The sequence below is a fragment of the Lutra lutra genome, chromosome 11, assembly GCF_902655055.1.
Source record: "Lutra lutra chromosome 11, mLutLut1.2, whole genome shotgun sequence".
Taxonomy (NCBI): Eukaryota; Metazoa; Chordata; class Mammalia; order Carnivora; family Mustelidae; genus Lutra; species Lutra lutra.
In genome coordinates, this window is record NC_062288.1 from 25,200,584 (window position 1) to 25,218,175 (window position 17,592).

The 17,592-nt window shown below is 38.1% G+C and overlaps 1 protein-coding gene and 2 long non-coding RNA genes across 5 annotated transcripts in view; 1 reads left to right on the forward strand and 2 right to left on the reverse strand.

Moving 5' to 3' along the window:
* LOC125081465 (uncharacterized) overlaps positions 1 to 17,592 on the reverse strand; it is a 489,301-nt gene that overhangs the window by 354,126 nt on the left and 117,583 nt on the right. The gene's annotated exons all lie outside the window — the stretch shown is intronic.
* Positions 1,049 to 17,592, forward strand: part of CD36 (CD36 molecule) — an 81,918-nt gene continuing 65,374 nt past the window's right edge. The window contains exon 1 of the mRNA XM_047696134.1: positions 1,049 to 1,208. The gene's annotated coding sequence lies outside the window, so the exon portion shown is untranslated. The remainder of the gene's footprint in view (positions 1,209 to 17,592) is intronic.
* LOC125081466 (uncharacterized) lies at positions 5,515 to 17,312 on the reverse strand. 3 transcript variants are annotated; one of them, XR_007121695.1, is made up of 4 exons: positions 17,170 to 17,312; positions 12,562 to 12,651; positions 6,953 to 7,053; positions 5,515 to 6,341 (listed from the first exon to the last, which is right to left on the reverse strand). It is a non-coding gene; the product is annotated as an uncharacterized LOC125081466 (long non-coding RNA). The 3 variants fall into 3 exon arrangements; XR_007121694.1 differs by lacking the exon at positions 12,562 to 12,651; XR_007121693.1 differs by lacking the exons at positions 12,562 to 12,651; positions 17,170 to 17,312 and adding an exon at positions 7,231 to 7,612 and having other exon boundaries at positions 6,953 to 7,199.

A 17,592-nucleotide genomic window follows, 5' to 3' on the forward strand; every position in this document is an offset into this window, starting at 1 on the left:
AGGATACTTTTGGATTAGGAAAAGAGAATGAGATTGTATGATATCTACTTAGCAAAGTGCTCAATACATGGGACTTACTAAAACACAAAAATACTGGTTTTAGTCATTAGAAAAAAGAATCATTCTCCTTTGCAGGATGTTAGGTACTACTAGGTACAGGTCAGCATCACTTAGAAAGTGGTAACCCAGAGTCCATTATTTTTCTTTAATGTCATTCTGTAAGACATACTATTAAAATATTTAGTACCTCAAAATATTTGTTGCCTCAAAAATCTCAGGGGAGTCGTGTGACTTTTCTAGTTCCTCTGTTCACTTCTAATATAGAATTAGATTCTTAAATTATGAATCCTAGAAAGTGATTGATTAGAGAATTTGCCATCATATCTTCAGAGTAATAACTTTAATCATAGTTTTGCAGGCCAAAGGTAATCTTATTTATATACTGACAAATAGTACTAAATAAAATTCAATTGAAATCAGCTACATTACACAACTATACAGAAAGATTAACTTAAACCAAAGCACTTGGCAATGCATAACACTTTCTGCCTCACTGAGTCAACCAATAAAGAACCATATTACTCCCCCACCATATAAGAGAAAAGATACCAGAGAGTTTACCAAATAGATGTTCACATTTAAGGACTTGCCTGCAAAAGAAACTAAAAAAAATATAAGTAATTCTTAATATTCACTATTCTGTTTCTTTTATACTTAACCAGAAAAGGAGATTTTGAGCTTGTCTCTATGCTATCACAACAAATGGTAATTATGGAGAGAAGCAAATTGATTACTAATGATTATTTGATTTCTCATGTTTCATAAGCACAGAAACTATTTTTTATGGGACATAAAAGGTTTTAATAGGAAAAGGATTATAGGTTTTATTTTCCTCAACTGAGGCACAAAATGAATGAGATTTTTCAAGTTAACTTTCATTCCATCTGGCTCAGGTGTCAGGGATCTATATTTATCTCGAGTTAGGCATGCGCCTGAAGAGCTGGAAGGCTCAAGATGTCAATGGCTTTCAGATGTCAGGATAACCTTAAAGACAGATGAATGGTCAAGACCCCGTGCCTCATTTCTGAGTTCTCAGCTGCTGTGCTGTGGAAATCATGTGTTTATTTTCTGCGTCTCCTCCTACAACAGTGTCTCTGAAGCCACACTTCAGATCCTACTTCTAGGCGAGCAAGCTACTCCAGAAGTTGGTGAGCAAAATATTTTTACTTAGGGATGAGGTTATAAATGTCTTTGTTGTGGAAGGGCTATCATCTAGTAAATATTAATAATTATTATTTTTAACTCTTTAGGAAGATCATACTATCTGTTCTAATAATTTAGGATGCTTTTTTTTTAACATTTGTAAGCTTTCAACTAAATAGATGAATAGCCTTTTGACACTTAAACAATTCTACTAGTCTCCAAATTCATCTTTTGATATTTCCATTTGCCCCTCTTCATGGCTTTGACTTGGAAAGTATAAGAAAAACACAAATTTCTTATTTCAAAAGTGTAATTTTACTGGAAATCTTATTCCTTCACATTCTCTTAAGTTGATATGGCTTGTCCCAACCTAGTCTGTGTTATTTTAATTTCTGTTTATCTTCTTCTAAGCTTTAAAAATATTATCCTTTTGAAAAGGACACTAAAAATCTGACCAATTAAATTTTTCTCTTCAAATTAGAAAAACTTTTATTTTTTTTTTTTTAATGAGACTAGAAGTTGAATGACCTTTGTTCTTAGGACTCTGAAAATGTTTTTTGGCACACCATCAAGACTAACAAGTATATTTAAGAAATAATTTAAAAGATCAAATCCTCTTAAGCTGACTCGTAGAAGGAAAAAAAAGTAAAAATCTTTATATATACTTACTGATCACTGGTGATAATACAAATTGTATTGACGGTGGGAACCAGATAACCTATTTTGGAGGGAGAGGGTTTTGTCACATAGCAGAACTTTGTTACCTGGGGTGTTTCATAGTAAGGCTGTGTAAGATCAGAGAACACTGCAGAGAATGACAGAGGAGTGACTTATGCAGAAAGGAAACTTAAGGACATACTTAGCTTACAGACAAAACCAGATGCTGATTTAAAAACAGTCCCCTCTGACATCCCACGCTATTTTTAAAAGTTTCAAAAAGAATTGGGTAGAATTCTTTACCTTTAAAAGATCATTTCCTTTTGTTCTTTGGAGAAGTGGTCGTTTGCAGCTGTGCTGAATTCTGGGGAGAACATTCTGAACTGATGCTTACAAAAGTGTTAACTTCTCGTCCACTCCCTTCGTGAGAACTCACAGCTCAGGTGGGAAGTGGATCAGATGAAGAGAAACAGGCAACCTGTCTTGTTCTCAGGTACACCTGACTAAATAATGAAAGCGGGATTTGTAGGGCAATACATGAGACTCCTGTAATCCTGACAAGGAAAGGAGAAATGTTTTCAGATGATGTACAACGCAAACACTAATTATTTGGAATCTGATCCTTTTGTAAAGGACAATGACAACTTTGCAGCTAACTGTTTTGAGAGTTTAAGAAAGCAAACACCTGAGGATAATAAAACAATTTTCACCTGGGAAAAGTTAAGCTTTTGAACTCAGAAGAATCGTTGTCAGGCAAAAACAGGGGGAAGGAGAAAGGTGGAGGGACTTTAATGTGGCTAACAAATCAGTAGTAAATACTATTTAAGACTGCAGAGCAGGCAGTTAAATGGAAGAATATGTTTTTCTTGGAGTGAAGAAATACATAGTAATCTACTGATGTTAATGTGACTGTGGTTAATTTTGCTTTTAGCACAAATGGCTAATTAGGGTTATTCATTAAGGAATTTAATATCCTTAGTATTTACAAACTAAATTTCATAGAGTTCTGAAATTCAAAAGAAATGCTTTAAAATGAATGACAAGGGAAAATGTCTTTTATGGGTCCGTTGTTTGTTTTTCATCGTTCTTTGGATGAAAACTGCTAGGTGCATTACCACTTCCCTGCAGCCTGTAGGAAGTGTTCTGAAGTGAGGAACAGGGAGGTGTCCACAGGTGAAGTGACCTTGTGTTTTCGTCAGGTTCCTGGAATCCTAAATTCTGCTGGGTTAAGTGTGATTCTCTCCATCACAAACAATGAACTGTTGTCAGGAAAAAGGAAACAGTCTAAAACTAGCTTAAGTGCAGGGAGAATAAAAAAAGAAACAGTTTTATAAATAATTAGTGTTACCGTTTGTTGTATTGTAGCAAAGTGCAGAAATTGACTAAGCCACTAAAAACTTTTGTCTTTTACTAAAGACAGTGAGTGTATGCCCCTGGTTTCCCTGTGAACTTTCTAGCCACTTCTTTATGAAGGCTGGTAAGGTGGATTCTGTTTTGTGTCTTCTGAGGAATTTAGCTGTGTGGAAATTGAGTAACCACTTTAAAGAAGGTGCTTGGTGGTACATTGTTAAATTGTTTAAAATGTTTTGAAATATGCCCAGAAAACTTTGTCACACAAACACTATCATCTGAAAGAGGAAATGACAGAAAATTGGCAAGCATCATTGAGGGGCATAGCAAACAGCTTGGCTACATTCATTAAGGAGTCCAGAGTGTCCCCAAATAGAAAAGCATTGTTCAGTGCTTGTGGAGTTTAAAAGCAGAATAAGAACAGTGCTTTTAAAAAAAAAAAAAATTAGTTTCATCTCTCTTAATGTTGTTTTTCTCATTAAGTCTTCCAAATATAAATATTACTTTTTTTTTTTTAGGAAATCAAAAAATATTAGTAGTCATGTCATAGTTTTAAAAAATTAAGAACACAGTCTAAACAAAATTCATCTGAAGGCCCATTTTGTCCTATTCTGGAATCTCATTACTCCATTTGAAATGTAACAGATGCCATTGTAAAGTGTCCTTCCTGTATCTCAATCTAGGAAGTTTTAGAAACGAAGTAATAAAAGTTAATTTATTCAGGACACTGGCTCCATAGCATGGACCCTAAACACAGTATCTTTATAGAACAGGCATTAATTTGCAATAAATGAGTGGGATCTTTTCAACAAGTGTTGTTACTTTAAGAGTGAACCCTAAAACAGCAAACCTGATGGAATCAACTATCTGTCAGTCACTTATTCATTGTTGTATCCATTAAAATATACATATGAGCATTTATTTTGTGTCAGACACTGTTGTAGGCTCTAGAGAACATGATTAACAATATTGTGCTGGATGTTTATAAGGATCCGGGATCTTTCTTCAGGTGCTTGTTCAACCCCCCGCCCCCGCCAGATTCTAAATTTTGTTTATATGGAATGAAACTTTAAAAAAAAAATTTATTTATTTATTTGACAGAGAGAGTCACAAGTAGGCAGAGAGGCAGGCAGAGAGAGAGAGAAGCAGGCTCTCCATTGAGCAGAGAGCCCGACACAGGGCTCAATCCAGGGACCCTGGGATCATGACCTGAGCCGAAGGCAGAGGCTTAACCCACCAAGCACCCAGGCACCCCAGAATGAAATGGTTTGATGAAAGTTTCAAAAAACCTGTTAACTTAGTAAATGACAAAGATGTAGGATTTTTGTGGACACTTTCCGCACCACTGCACACAGACCCCATAATGTATCATCTCTCCTGAAGAAGACAGGCTGGACAGGTGACTGCTAACTTTACAGAACTGGAAGGAAGAGACTGGGCAGAGTTACTTCCTTTGCTCGCTCCTAACATCTTGTCACTGCCCCTACAGATGAGCAATGCATTCTTAAAAAGCTAAGGAACTAACAGAAAGCATGTAGAAAACCCTTCTGGAATACGGTCACCTAACTGCGTGTGTACTCCCAGCTTTGGGTTTGATAGCTCCTTAGGCTTACTTTGTGATGACCTATTCCACCTGAATGGGGGAACCAACACTCCTCTAAACTTAGATCCGTCTCTTGGAGGGGAAAAGAAAGACATGGAGTTTCTCTGGAAACTTCTAGTTTCTGGGAGCCGTCTCCTTTTCAGAGCCGCTTGGTCAAAAGTTAGATCTAAGCCGACATGTGGAGGGGCAGTTACAGAGCAGGAGGACACAAGCTGTAATAACTATAATGAATGGTGATTAGACCTTCACTGTGCCCTCCGAGTTGGCCCTTTGGCGAGGCTATAAACTCCAAGGAGGCAGGGGTCATTTGTAACTGAGCATCAGCACTGCCCCGTGCCTGACACAGAGTAAACCCTTGATAGTTCGATTTTACTCCTTATTCCAATTTTAGTATATGTGCTGCCGAAGCGAGCACTTACTCCTTATTCAATACAAAAAGTTTTACATCTAAATTTTTCCTAACCCAAAACGTTCACCTTCCACTAAGCTCTCTGACTAAAATTTTCAAAAGTTTTAATCATTTAAATGCATCTCTTATGCTTGGTGCTTTTAAAAAAATAACCAAATGAGTACAAATCTCTACCGCAAAGTGATAGATCTGCGCAGTGTTTTGTGTGTGAAATCCTTAGGTAGGCGCTTTCATGGAACGTTACCACGACGAGCACCACTCCTCCATTCTCAGCACGACTAGGGTTTTGTTATTCTGTCATACAGGGTAGATCGTCTGTTAAAAATTGAATTATGAAATGTAACACCCAAGTATTCTGTAATTCACATAACACGATGATCTCCCAGTGGGTCAAGTCCATGAAGTCCATTTATTTCCCCAAATGCCGCTGATTTCTTAGTCTTCCTCCCACCACCACCACCACCACCCCCCCCCCCCGTGTGCAAAACTCAGATATGCTTGTTCTGGCATTCAGTCTGTAGTCTTTACTCTGTGTACCAAGTTTTGGAGAATAAGAGAAAATCTCTCTCTTATTTCTATCTGTTCCATTCTCCGCAGGGTCCAATGGTCATCTTCTAGATTTGCTAACCTGGCCCCAAGTACAGATTATGATTCCTCCATGTCTCACACACTTAATGGGAAACCACAGCAAAGAGAGAATCTGTTTTTCGCAAGCCTAGTACACAGAACCCCAGAATCCTCCCTTGGGGTGGAAGGAATGGCCAGCTGCGGGGAGAGGCATAATCATCTTCTGTTGTCTTCCTCTTGGTGAGGGGACTTCCTTCGGTTTTCCAAACCTCTGTATTGCATCCTTATCCTGCACTGCTCTTATAATAATTCAGCGACATTTTATGTTTTACCCAATGAAGTCAGGAAAAAAAAGATTAAGCAGGGAAAATGGTAAATCCTTGTACTCAGAGGCACATTGTAGGAAGCTCACTGTGATGATGCCCATTATCTTCTCCACCCCATTAATATTCCTCTTAAGTAACAGAGGTGCCATTTTGTTTTTCTCTCTCAAATCTCCCACACAGAACTTCTGTACATAGTAACCGCAGGAACATTTTTGAAGCTGAAATCCTGTAGAATAAATAAAAGCAGTTGAAACTCACTGAATGGTCTTTTGTGAAAAGAAAACGACTTACTAATTATCTCCCATGGCAAAGCAACAGCTATGAAGCTTGGCTTTTTTTCTGAGGTTTAAAGCTGGAAGTCGACTTTCAGCAGCCCTCCCAACGTTCACAGTTGCTCACAGCAAAAGCTGCAAACCTTAGAAGTGGGAAGAGTCTTAGCATACTTTTAAACCAAGATCCACTGATTTTATAAATGAGGACTTCAAGGCCCAGAGATGTTAAATGAGCTGTTTATGCCATTGCCTAATAGGCTTTGAAGTGACAGTCCCCTGTTTCCTTGTCTTCAGTTTTTTAGGGCCCCGTTCCCCATCAGCACCTACTAAGTGACCTTAATCAGTTTTTATAGTTTTGCCAATAATCTATACATTCAAGAGGACGCAAATCTGTATCTCGTGACCCCAGTGCCTGCTGATCAAGGTCTCCATGTGGATGCTTGGGGTATCCTGTGTTGAAAGTATCTGACCCCTTTAAACTTATAGTTTTGTCTTCTGTTTCATGATGTGCATTTTACGTTCAAGATTAAACTGGAAGCAACCCCAGGATAGGTATGTCACTTACTATGCTTGGATCGATCCTCATGCTGAGTAAAATGTATGTACATACGTAGACTCTGCAAACACTTCTTAAACAAATGAATAGGTTGAATCGGTAATTATATCCTGCCAGTGAAACCAGAAATTATAACCCCTCTGATCGCAATGATGTAAAATAAGTAGTATTTAATGAGAGGCATTGTAAACCGTTGGTGGAAACACTGTCTCTGTAGTCCGATGGAAGAGGTGTGAAATATGGATCTGCCATTTCCCTCAGCCATGACCCTGGCAAAGTTGGTAAACCTCTCTGAGCTTCTACATCCTCATCCGTAAAATGGGGATGATGAAAGTATCTACCTCATAAGTCAGTTGCTCAAAGACAGCAAGTTACTGCATGCAAGGTATTTACACAAGTGCCTTGTACGTGATAAGTGCTTAGAGGGATTAACTATTGTTATTTCGCATATTAATTAGAAATGGGTAGGGTTAGCCTCATTTTAAGTATGAGTAAACAGAGATTAGGAAACTGGCCCAGAATCTGGCATCTAGTTCAGTGAAAATGGCATAGACCTAACCTCATCCCACACCCACATCTAGTCCTAGTATTTCCTCTCCATTCTTTGCTTTCTTCTTGTTACTAGAGCCTGAAACGCAGGACCCCTTCTTGATTTTTCTTTTTTTTAAACTTTACCTAGCTAATTATTCCACAAGGTTGAGCTATTCCTGCTACTTTCTAAATATCTCTCCATCTCTACTAATATTTCTGAAATCTTTCTCAACTACTTCCTTCCCAGCCACTACTTTAATTCAGACCATATAATTTTCTGCCTGGGTTATTTTCAAAAGATTCCTCTGGGTTTCTGTCCAATCTGTTCTCCACATTGTGCCAAAGCCATCTTCCTAAACCTAGATTTTATTATGTATGCCTTCCCTAAAATTCTTTAGTAGCTCTAGATTGCTTTCAAGAGAAATTCCCGAGAGAATGAATTCCTGGGTCTTCAAGCACACAACTCAGTCTGGTGTGGGTTGTGGTAGGACTTCACGTTGTCATCTGTGCCTTTCTCTCTAATATCCCATCTTGTCTTTCCAAAACCCATATCTGGTACCAAAGCTTTCTCAAATAGCTATCTTTACTCAGTATGGGTTTTTTTTTTTTTCGTTTGTTTTTTTTTTTTTTTAAAGATTTATATGTTATTTTATTTTATTTTATTTTTAAAGATTTTATTTTATTTATTTGACAGAGAGAGATCACAAGTAGACGGAGAGGCAGGCAGAGAGAGAGAGAGAGGGAAGCAGGCTTCCTGCTGAGCAGAGAGCCCGATGTGGGACTCCATCCCAGGACCCTGAGATCATGACCTGAGCCGAAGGCAGCAGCTTAACCCACTGAGCCACCCAGGCGCCCCAAAAGATTTATATGTTATTTTAGAGAGAGCACAGGGTGAAGGGGCAGAAAGAGAAGGAGAATCTCAAGCAGATTCTGCTGAGCAGGGAGCCCAATGGGAGATGACAGATGGGGCAGGTGCTTGATCACATGACCCTTATATCATGACCTGAGCTGAAATCAAGAATCAGAGGCTTAACAGATAGAGCCATCCAGCCACCCTGTCAGTGTGTGTTTTAATATGGAGATTATATATATTCACATACATACATATATAATATATTTATATTATTTATATATATATAAATTTATATTATATTATATATTATATTATTATATTATATATTATTATTATATTATATATTATTATATATATTATATTATATATTATATATATTATTATATTATATATTATTTATATTTATATTATATTTATTTATTTATTTATTTATAAATAAATAAATATCTTTTCTCCCTTTTACCCTCTTCCACTTGCTTTATCTGGACCTGTATTGTATACCTCTCAAGTAAGCTAACACTTTTTTCACCAAAATGTCCTTCGTCACCCTTCCCCAATCCACTATTCTTCTCCCAACCTCGGTGTACGTGTCACAGTGTAAAATAATTTACAATTATTTGTAAAATTGTACAAATACAATTATTTGTAAAGAGACAATAGTTGTCTCTTTACAAATGTATCTTCCTAGCCATTCCTGAAGTGGCTTCAGAAGTAATCTGGAGCTTTCAATAATGAGGAAGAGTTTGATAGAGGAAGTGATCCAGTATTAGAACCTGCAAAAGTGGGAGCCTGGGTGGCTCAGTTGGTTAAGGGACTGCCTTTGGCTTAGGTCATGATCCTGAAGTCCTGGGTTAGAGTCCAGAGTTGGGCTCCCTGCTGCAGGGAGGGAGCTGCTTGTCCCTCTGACCCTCCCCCGTCTCATGCTCTCTCTCAAATAAATAAAGTCTTAAAAAAAAAGAAAGAAAGAAAGAGAAAGAAAGAAACCCATTAAAGTGATTGCAAAAAGCCTGAAACAAGAACTTGTGTATCTCCTGGGCTGTGATGTAGTGAAGGGAGCGGAACCAGAGCTTGGTTCAGGTTGCAGGCATGACCATTCAGCAGGTGCTTGCTATGTGGGCAAAGGGTGAAGGGCAAGATAAGATTAGTGAAGGACAACACTGTGATGGCTGAGCCAAACTCCAAGTCTGATGTAGTTTTAAATCCTTCCTTCTTTTGGAAAACAAGGACAAGCAAGGGAATGTTGGAAACTAGAGAGTGAGAAGTATTATGTCCTAGCACTCCGCTCAGTTTTGACAGCTGCTTAAATCAGACTAGATTTAGCACAGTAGTTCTCAAAAAAATTGGTGTATATGTGAATAACCAAAAATATTTAACTCAGTTCTCATAATGCCTGCTTTTAAAAAATCTGTTGTTATGTGGCGTAATTAGCCTCATCATCACCATCATCATGACCGCTGTTTCCTTAATCTCCTCTCACATCCTGTACTTCCCACCTTACTGATTACCATTAAAATTTGATCCCTTTATATACAAACTTTATCTGAATCCCTTTAAGAAGTTGTTTAAAATCAACCTACTATTATCTTGATAGCCCTTTATTGGGAGGGTCATTGGTTCTCTAATTATATGGTGCTGTTTCTATGTTTTGTGGCAGTTAGAATTGCATAATATCTTCAATGTAGTGGCTGAGACTCCTTTCCCTTAGTGGGATTTCAGTGATAAAGACTCAACATACTTGGGACGCCTGCGTAGCTCAGTCATTAAGCGTCTGCCTTTGGCTCAGGTCATGATCCCAGGATCCTGGAATCGAGCCCCGAATGGGGCTCCCTGCTCAGTGGGAAGCCTGCTTCTCCCTCTCCCACTCCCCCTGCTTCTGTTTCCTCTCTCACTGTGTCTTTCTCTGTCAAATAAACAAAATCTTAAAACAAACAAAAAAGACTCAACATACTCTTGTAGCTTCTCTTGAAGCAGAACTATAAAGCTCTTCATTATTTCAATGTCCTTCAGCTCCTGATGGGTTTCTCCTCCCCTGCCCTGGCTTATGTTTCTCATCTTGGCATATTCTTTTATTCTCCATTTCATACAGTTGCTCTAACCTCAAAATCATTGTTTAATGCCATTTTGCATAACTATAATCATCTCTCTTGTTCCTCATCACCATATTATCTTCTAATTTTTCTTCAAGTTCCATTTAGTCTTCTACAACATTCTAGGGAACCGTGGTACCAAATATGTCAGAGCCTCCTGATACCAGGGGCACAAGAGCCAGGCTTTTGAGATAGTTCATAGTCCTTGTGTTCTTCAGCCAAAGACAAGCAGGAACACACCTGCAGTTGAACAAGTTGAGTTGATTACTCATTGCAAAGAGGGCAGAGTGTACCATAGGGAACCAAGGGTGACTCAGATAGGTGTTTGAAAGATTCTTATAGAATTTGGACTTTGATTGGGTGATTGGGTGGCAGGGGGCGGGGAGAGGGGGCGGTGGCAAGGAAACAGCTTTGCCCTAAATAGGATATTGTTGGGAAGCAGGGTAATTTTACAACTGGGTGTCTAATACAGCTAATCTAGTAGGAGGCAAGATGAGACTGGCAGAGGCTGTAGTTGGCACAGAAACAGAGATAACCTTTATTAGCTGGGAAAGGGGTTGCGTCTTGTCTTGTGTTCATAACTAGTCTATGTTTATTTATTTTTAAAAGATTATATTTATTGGAGAGAGAGCGAGAGAGAGAGAGAGAGAGAGAGGGGACACAAGCAGGAAAGAAGGGCAGGAGGGGAGGGAAAAGCAGACTTCCCACTGAGCTGGGAGCCCCATGCAGGGGTTGGATCCCAGGACCCTGGGATCATGACCTGAGCAGAAGGCAGACACTTAACCAACTCAGCCACCCAGTGGCCCCGATAATTGGTCTATATTTAGACACAATTACAGAGTGATTTGTTTTTGTCATGACCCACCGTGATCATAGAGTGGCCATTTCTAAAGCTGATATTTGTGAAATTGTTCCTGTTTGACAAGCAGATACCAAAGCCTGGCTGTGAGTACCAGGCCAGTGTCCAGAGACAGCAAGACCTACCTGTCACATAGCAGTGGGTGAGGTTCTGACATCAGGGGCAGTTTTCTCTTTCTCGTGACAAAATTCTTTGTTATTTCACTAATGAAACCTACTTCTATGAAGTCCACTTTCCTCTATATTGGTGATAAGATTCTAATAGAGCTTCTTTGTAATTTTCTTCTTAAGCCCTAAGGTATGGTCAATGCACTGAATATTTTAATACAAAATTTTATTTATTTTATGCTAGCTTTTTTTTAATGATTTTATTTATGTATTTGATAGAGAGAGACAGCGAGAGAAGGAACACAAGCAGGGGCAGAGGGAGAAGCAGGCCCCCTTCAGGGCTGGATCCCAGAACTGTGGGATCATGACCTGAGCCAAAGGCAGACACTTAACAACTGAGCCACCCAGGCACCCCATGCTAGCATTTTGATGGTTACTAAGAACCACAAGAGATTGATCTGTGTGTAACTATAATGCGTACCAGTTTCGGGAATTGATTCATTTGTTTGCACTTGTACCATAAAAATGAATTTGTTATGTAAATGAAAAAATATACCATTGACCGATGTGAAATAAATGGAATGAAATCTTAATTTCACTTAGTGAAAGCTACTTGTGGAGAAATTAGAAGGTCTTCCCACTTAGTGCATAGGGGAAGAGCTTAATTAATCAGAGATTGCAGAATCTTGGAGTTGAGAATTACTATAAATCAAAGTATTTCTGGAAATAGATCTAAGTTGAACTTAAATAAATGTGGTTAAAAATAAATAGGCCAAACTTCTACTTAGATATTCTAGATGCCTCTTGAAATAAATGGCATAATCTTACTTTTTCTTTTGCATAATAGACTATCATTGTAAGTTTTGCTTGAAAGAACATCTAGGAAGTGATTCAAGTTCATGATTGAATAATGTTCAATATTTTAGTAATGTGTGGATTTAAAATCATTAGAAACATTGACAAATACCCCATGCTTATAATTTGCTTTAGAACTTGCTGGCTTCTGTAGAGGAGGTGTGGGTTGGGATGGGACAGGTTGTGGGGGCGGTGGGGAAAAGATGAGATAAAATAAAAATTAAGCTTGATTCCATAAGTCACATATGGAAAAATACTTTTCACAATGTAATATTTAAGACACTTGGAATATTGTTAAATATACCACTCGTTTTATATGTACTTACTTTTTAAACATGAGACGCATCATAAATCTAAGATTTCAGTCCCATATGTAAGATTAAATTTCTCCATCTTTGGGTGTTTTTCCGATTAGTCTTAAAATAGAATAAAGGCAGTACAAAATAGAGATTTGTTTTTCACCTCTGCTTTTTTTTTTTTATCGTATTATCTTCTTAATAAATAGAAGTTATTTTCATTGAACTTTATAGAATTTGCCCTTTAGTTGCCCTGAAGATAGGATCTAAACAAAGAAAGATGTGCAATTTTTATTTTCCCTGTAAGATTTACCCTGTTGCATGATCCTATTTCATCTTTCCTGTTTTCAAGTGAAACATGTAGCTTTGTTTTATGGAAGCCAGGAATAATAATTTACCAAATGGGAAACTGAAATTGAGAAGTTAAAACTCCAGTTAAACATTTCAACTGTTAATTAAGCAACAAGGCTTAAGTCTTTTTAAATATTACAGATATCTCTTAGGAGCCTAGGTGATGTGGGTTTATTCAAGTCTTGTACAACCACTGGAAGCACTTTGGATCTTGAAATCCTGATAGTTGAGTGGTTATAGCAAGATCCTGATAACTGACTTGATTCCTTGTTTATAGTAATAACAGGGAAATAATACCAATAAATATAAAAATATCCATTTGTTACTTGGGAAATTAGTATTCTTGGACAGTGTTATTTTATGCAGGGTCAAATTTGCATAAATGTACTTGTGGATATGCATTTTCTTTAATACTGCTGGAAGTTTGCTACAGATAATCATTACTGATTTTTGTAATGGTCAAAGTAATTAATTACTGCTTTTTGTAATGGTCAAAGTATCTTTGTGTGCTCAGTTTAGCAAGAGATACCTATTTAAAATGGAAATTAAAGAGGATTAGGGCCAATCATTTTCCTTACCTGAAACATTCCTGCACTTGGTGTGTTTCTGCAAACTCCTCACACATCACAGATACTGTTAAAACAGTTGTTATGACTGAGGTCAGAATAAAATGGCAACTTTCTCCTTCTGCCTACATCTAATCCTTGTTTCTCCAGAGCATATCAGGCTTAGGGGCAAACAGAGGTGATTGTTTTTAATTGCAAAAACTAACCAGATTATTTCTTGGAAAGTCTTCGTGTTTTCCACCGGCTTAAATTCTCTTCTGTTCTTTATCCTGTACCTCTTTAAACTGTCCTAATGCATTTACGTTTTGTGTACCCACTGGCCAAACAAGACACTGTACATATGTGCACCAAAAAGCAGGGTCATACAATCTTTTTACTTATTGCTTAACAACATAAGTTGTTAAGGTCCTTCTCAAAGTTACGCACACTAGACTGAGGAAGGCAACTGACCACTGTCTCTTACTCATTGGTCCATGGTCTTTGTAATAGAGCCCTCTGTCTCTTGACCTTTGTTCCCCAACCTTAGCCCCTGCGTCTCTCCCCGACCCTCCACGATGCTACAGGGCTCTCCCAATTCTGCTCGACCTTGTGAGCCATACTGCAGCCTGGGAAAAATGAGAAATTAGGAGTTTAAATGCTTCTTAATAGCAGCTGAAGGCCGTGAGTGCCCTGGTTATCTGCTTTACTATTTGTTCGCATTATATTGTAGTTGGCACTTCAGCCGGTGTAAGAGAAATGCTCTGGCCTAGGTTCCTTTGGGTGTTAGTGTTTTTGTCTCTGCCCTTACTGGGACTATTGGTTCAGCTCTTACTCCGTTTTCACTGCTTCTCCTCTTCCTACCCCTGCTGTTCGTCTCCAGAGCCCCGTCAAACAGGCTTTGCAGGATTATTCCTTCCAGTTAGGAGGAGGACTCCAGGGGCTGGCTTCTCAGTTTGACGACCCCCTTGCCACGGCTGGGCCATAATAAATATTCCCACGATGCCCCGTTCTGTCTAGAATGACTCTATCTCCTCCTCGTTAGACCGGATACAAGTTATAGTTCAGAGCCTCGTGTTGTGCCAGTGTTCATTAGTCTTCTGTGGACTTCCATCCCAATTTACTGCTTTTAATACAACCCTTTATAAGGGAAAACTGTTATCTTGTCATTTCCTCTACTTACAGTCGCTTAATGAGTCTCTTCTGCTTACAGAATAAAATTCGAGTTTCTTAGAAATATGCAGGGGGCCTCAAAATCTTGTTTCCACCCATTTTCTTCACTTTTTGCTACTTCCTTAAAAGTGATTTTTGTAGTCTTCCAAATACATCATTCCCTTCTGACTTTGAATTTATTCATACTGTTCACTTTGCTTGTCCTGCCTTTTCTTCCTCTCGCATGATTAGAAAATATCTACTTATCCATTGAAGCCCTTCCTTTAATGTATAGTATATCCCCTCTCGACAAAACCACAATCTATTAAACACCCTGTTTTTACTCCTCTTGTATCCCAGTGCCAACCTCAGTGTCTGGATAAAATCAGTGGCCAGTAAATGTTTAAATGAATATATGAGTAAATGAGTTTCCTAACACCTTTCCTCCCTTTTAATCCAAAGCTTGGAACTTTCTTTACTTCTGTTCTTTATAATTTATCCCAGAAAAGCTTAGGAGAAAAGCTTTATGAAAACTCTTGGAGTTTTCCCCAATAGCAATTCCTAAGTGTAAAATTTATATGGCATTAAGTAGATCTGAATTCAAGTCTTAGTTACAGTTTCATGCCCTTGGACAAATTGGGCAGCTCTCAGTGTCTCAGTTCCCATCTGTAAAATGGGTGCAAAATTATTATATGATTATTATTTTAAAATCCAAACTATACCAAAAAGTTGGAACTCTAAATGATTTTTAATATCCCTCTCAGGTTCAGAATTAGAAGACATGAACTTTATTTCCTGTTCTCTTACTCTCTGTGATATTGAGAAAATAAATTTTAAGGTCCCCTCTCTGCTTTTTACTAAAATGAGGCAGTTATACCAGATGATCTATAAAGAGTCACCCAGTCTAAGTTTACTTGATCATCCGTCATCTGAATCTATTTCCTTTCTTATGTATATATGATTACACTATAGTTTCCCAAGTATGTTTTTTTTAGTTTTTTTTGTTTTAATTAAAATTGTTTGAAAAAAAAATTTTTTAGTTTTCCCAAGTGTGTTTTTAAAATTATTAACAAATGAAGATAATTTCAGCAGGGGAAAGTGTTCTAAATTTACAGAATAGGTGTCTGGGAGCTGGTAAGCAACAGGCTACAATATCTTGGTCAAATTCCAAACACAGAAGTAAATTTTGGTGTGTTGATTTTTTGATCTATAGGCTCATATAGCAACTATTTATAAAGACCCCAATAAAATTTTTAGACTAAATAGGAATGATGTCAGCAAGAGAGCAGTTTTAGAAATTTCTAGCACCCATTCTGTCCCAGACACATCAATCTGAACAACTACCTACACATGAAAATACCTTCATGAGAGCTAAGAATTCCAGGTGAGGAATTATTGTACCTGTGTGAAGCAGGTACTCTATTTTTTATAAAGATGTTGAGACTATATTGGATGACCTCAATATTTTCAGTGAAGTAAAAAATGAAGCAGTTTTCTGAGAAGATAAATTTCCTGGGAAATTCTTGAGAAAATCAAGACACAGAAGAAACGAGAGAGTGATGGTAAGAGACACAAGGTTAGGAAGAAAAACTAAGGGATTGAAAGTCCTTCTTGTGGACAGCTCAGTTCAGATATAATATTGTTTCAAAATGTATTTGATTGGGGCACCTGGGTGGCTCAGTTGGTTAAGTGTCTGCCTTCAGCTCAAGTCATGACCCTGGGGTCCTGGGATCCAGCCCCGAGGTTCAGCGACAGGAGATGCAGCTCCTGTTCATCAAGGAGCCTGCTTCTCTCTCTGCCCTTCACCCCACTAGTGCTCACTCATTTGCTGACTCTCTCTCAAATAAATACATAAAATCTTGAATAAATAAATAAATAAATATATTTGATTACCAAATTGAGCAAAAGTCAAATAGTATTTTAGCACCTAAAGAAAAACAATTCAGGGATGCCTGGGTGGCTCAGTCGGTTAAGTGACTGCCTTCAGCTCAGGTCATGATCCTAGTGTCCTGGGATCAAGTCCCACATAGGGCTCCTTTCTCGACAGGGAGCCTGCTTCTGCCTCTGCCTGCCTGTGCTCTTTCTCTCTCTCTCTCTCTCTGACAAATAAATAAAATATTTTTTAAAAAAAATTCCAATTGCCCTGGTTTCCCTGTCTTCTCCCATTCCCCGTGTCTACTCCCAGGAGAAGAATACCTTGGACTTTTTCTAGATAACATACCTATAATGTTAATGCTTGATTTAAAAAAAAAAAATGTTGTCTTTTACACATTAGCCTTTGATTTGCTCCTGTGGAGAAGGAGGACCTCCCTTTTATTGTATATACACACAGACCCCTCCCCCCAGTCACCCACTACACCCACATATATACCTTTTCCAACCCAATCAGCATGGTTCCTTCTTGATACTACTGACTGTTTGCATTCATATTATACATTTTCTGAAAAGCAGAGCCACAAGTTGAGAATGAGTGCTTTCTTTCTGGTCAAATTTACCTTTTCCTGGTGATGCTAATTGCCTCCTTCAATCTTCTTTCATCCTCCTGATCCAATATTACCTTTCCACCCCCTCAATCCTATGACATAATTCTTACCCTGAAACTGCCTTTAAATTTCCTCATGGAAATTCCCTTTTTGTCTCTCAGTTGTCAGACTAGCTATTTCTTCAATCCTCTGTCTTCAGGTTTCTTGGTTTACTTCCTTGCTTTGATGGAGTTTCTGTTCTGGGAAATCCTTGAGCTCCTTAGGAAAGGGTAAAAGACAAATTTGGGAACTTGTAGACATTAAAATGTCTTTACCCTCATTCTTGAAAACCTGTTTGCATGTAGAATGACAGAAATCATTTTCCCTCAGATGGTTGAAGAGATTGCTCATGTGACTTCTAAATTCCCAGTGTTGCTATTGAACGTTGTTATCTTTCAGACTTGTGTGTGACATTACTCCCAAGCCCACTAGAGGTTTTTAAGACCTTTTGTTTATTCTTGATAGTCTCAAGGCTCATGAGTACAGACAGCTAG